Here is a 3,894-nt window from a genome sequence, read left to right on the forward strand (position 1 = left end):
TGAGAATCGCGCACCCTGGGTCCTAGCGCCGGATTGAAGCCCTACAGGTGAATAGAACAACAGACTCCGGAGCTCAGTGGGTTTTTATCCTTATGTTCTCGGAAGGGGTAATCCCGTCACGGTGGCCCTCGCATGCTTGCACACAGTGCTTACCTGATGAGAAGTCCACAGAGAGTCCGGGTCTTATTCGGAAGCCCTAAGACAGGCTACCACTGTCATAGGGCCCTCCACTCAAAAGATTTTAAATATTCGTTTTCATCAATAAAACTTATATGAAAATTGAGCTAGATAAAATCCTTTAAATCCTTCTTGAGGATTGTTATTTGTCTAGGAGGTAGTGAATCCTCTTTTACTGTAGACTTAAACTTCTTCCAAACGTATTCATTTGAGGGCCACATAACATGGAAGGATGCAAGAGCCGCTTGTAATATTTTGTTTTACTGCACTTTATTTATTAAATGCACTGAAATCAACCAAACAATCACTTATACTGTATATTGTTTATATTTTCTAGCTATTTTCAAAAACAGCTTTCTGTTAAAGGTGATCAGTGAAATACAGTAGTTGAGGATTTTCAAGATTTTGGAGTGGTTGAAGTCTTGTATCCCAATAGACTAGATCCACCCTTGCATTTGAACAGTGACCAAATCCCATATCCACATTCAGAACCAAAACCAAAGAAAATTGTATTCATTTTAAAAATCGTTATTTGAGGATTATTAATAACCCCTTATCACCGGCACCAGGGCTAGACTGGCACACACAAAAAAATCGGCTCAGGCCTTATGACTTGGGCCCACCGGTTTAGCCCGGCCCAGACCGACTCCTGCCTAGCATGTAGTTCTGCCACTGATGTTTATTGATGATGTTTCAGTTGGTGATCTATATTCAAACTGCATTACCAGATAGTCCCTCTAAATTGTGGGCCAAGCTCCTGTGGTAAAATATAGGAAAATAATAATTAAAAAGCACTGCATCGACCCCAAAAGAGGCCGGCCCACCGGGCATCTGCCCAGTGTGCCAGATGGCCAGTCCAGCCACTGCTAAATTGGAACTCGACACTGAGCAGAAAGTAGAAGAAACAATTTTTGCTTCTAAAATTTAATTATTCATTCACCACAGTGTTTTGAAGACAAACTGTTCTTTTCGTCATAAATAATTTATTTGTATATTTGCATATCTCCAATGTCATTTTAGTATATGCAGTGAAGAATGGATAAAATTACCCTCGTATGGTACCATACCTGCTTGTCTGATGTTTCTAATAAACCAACCTGTGCCTTAACCGGTAAAGAATTTGACGAGTCACGATTAATTTATTGGAGCCAAACACACTTACCTGCATACAAGTGTCCCGGTGGTATGTATCCGAACATCTCACCAGGGAGGCGTCCAGGTGTCATCCTAATCATATGGCCAAGCCATCTCATAATGGATCCTCTCAATGTGGAGGAGCAGTGGCTCTATTCTGAGTTCCTCCTAGATGACCCAGCTTCTCACCCTATCTCTGTATGGGATAGCCTCGACCCTCTCCCTGGCAGAGAGGTGACATTCTATGTCACTCAAGTTATTTTATACATTTTAATGATGAAATAACTGACATTATTAGACTGAAAAAGAAAATCAATGTAAAGCACAGACCAGACAACTAAAATGGAATGTTTTTTTGTTTTTTTCACTCTTCATATACAGTGGGAAAGACTCCCTGCCATGACCAAATGTACTTCCACTCGGAAAATGTACCTTCACTGGACGCAACAATTTACAGAACTCAGTGTCATTATTGTAATTCCCAAGCAAGGAGGTATATGAGCCCGTCCGCCTGCTAAGAAATGCCCCATGAGAAGCTTGCTAGCTTTAGAGCTAGCTAGTGGCTTGTGTCTGCCACCATGGTATACATTCTACCCATGCTTAAGTTTTAAGCAGATATATATTTTGTGGCTCAAACATGTGTTGGCGTAAAAAAGATGGGTACATTTTTCAGCGGGGTGTGGTTTCGCACATTCAACGGACGCACCCACAGCGTTTGAAAGACAATGGCTTGTTTTTTCCCCAATTTTGAAGTCTCATTTTCTAAGTCTGGATGGCAGAATCATCAATGACTAAGTGTGAAAGGGAGAATAAGGGCCATGGCGCCTTCAAGCGCATAATCACCACTTCGGTGAAATAACTTTGAAAATTATACTATTCATTTTTCAGGCACTTTCTGAATTGGAGAAACCCAGGTTTTAATATTAGTAATGCCCCTGATCAACTCACTCAGTTGAGACACTTGCGTTGCACAAATGCTCAAGAGATAGACCCCACAAGTGAAGCAGCTAAATGGAATTAGGCCATCATTCATTTGATTATTTACACCTCTGCATCTCTCTTATAGTGACATATTCAAATATCCTCTTGGCACCGTGATACAAGCCAATGAGAGGAGATAAATAAGAGACAACCACCAGAGCAAACATAAATATACAGTATGAAGTCTAGTGACAAAAAAAAAAAAAGCAAGGAGCATCTGCAGGTATCCATTTACTCTATAAAAAAAAAAAAAGTTAAAATCAGCGTGATAAACTTGTGTTAATAAATATTATATTGCATTACTTTTTTTCATTGAAGTGAATATATACATTTTTACCCAAGAATCAGTTTGGTAAATATTAGGCCAGTGTCCAGTTTTATGGGGGATGGGCCCAAATGCTGGGAAGAAGGGTAGGCGTGAACTCAATTTAACAGAGACGAAAAGGTAAAGAAAGTACATGCGTAATATTGTAGTTAGAAAGAAAAAACCGCAACCATAGTTCAATGAAAAAGACTCGATTAGTATTGCGAAATCAAACAAATAAAGGACATGACATGGACACCCAACAAGGACTGAAAGAAAGCAGAGAACTAAATACAAACAAACTGATGAGCCAATGAGAGGCACCTGGACAATTAAGACACACGTGGCTGATGGAGCTGATTGGATGACACAAGGGAGTGGAACCAGCTTGATAAGCACAGGTGGTCACAGTAAACTTAATGAGACATGGACAAAGGGAGACACAAGGAAAACACGACCACTAAAATCCAACCAAGACAAAACACAGATCATGACAGCCATGTCCACACGAAAGCTGTTTCATACACAACAATTACTTTGAGAACCTTTTTTTATGTGCATTTTCAGGCTTCAAAATACTCTTTGTAAATAAGTGGCCAAGACTATTATGTGCAACTGTTTATTTTTTGTATGTGTCTGTCTTTTTTAAGTAGATCCTAAAACTAGAATAAAAATTTAATTGAATATTAGCCTGTACTTAGAAAACTGGGAAAATGTTTTTAAGTGGTCTCATTTTTAAATGTAGCGTATTGTGTAAAATGGATATAAAAAAAAAATCTGTCAGGTTTTTGTGAGACCAAGATAGATAATTTCCAAACTTTTTCCACCATTAATGTGACTTATAATGATATTTGAGAGTGGAAGAAAAAACACAAACAAAATAAAGTGATTGCACAAGGGTTCACACCTGCATTTAACTGGAGATGTGGCTGTGTTCAAAATCAACCAATCACAATTCAGGTCATGCTGCAAGGGAGTCTTCACACACCTGCCACCAATAAAGAGCCTCTGATTAAGTCCAAATAATGTTGAGCTGTACCTAGACCCCCCCCCCCCCCCCCACACACACACACGTTTGTGAACATTTTAATATATCTTTTCATAGGAACAAATAACAGTTTGTGACATTGTAAAGTAGTCCAATTATAGCTTGTAAATGTACTGTCCCTGCAAATTAACTCACACAGCCATTAATGTATTGCTCCCAAAAACGTATAAATATGTTCTATTTTTAATATTGCCATGGTCCTAAAAATAATATTCATACATTTTGTATGTTGTTGTTTTTTAGAGCATAC

The sequence above is a fragment of the Vanacampus margaritifer genome, chromosome 10, assembly GCF_051991255.1.
Source record: "Vanacampus margaritifer isolate UIUO_Vmar chromosome 10, RoL_Vmar_1.0, whole genome shotgun sequence".
NCBI lineage: Eukaryota > Metazoa > Chordata > Actinopteri > Syngnathiformes > Syngnathidae > Vanacampus > Vanacampus margaritifer.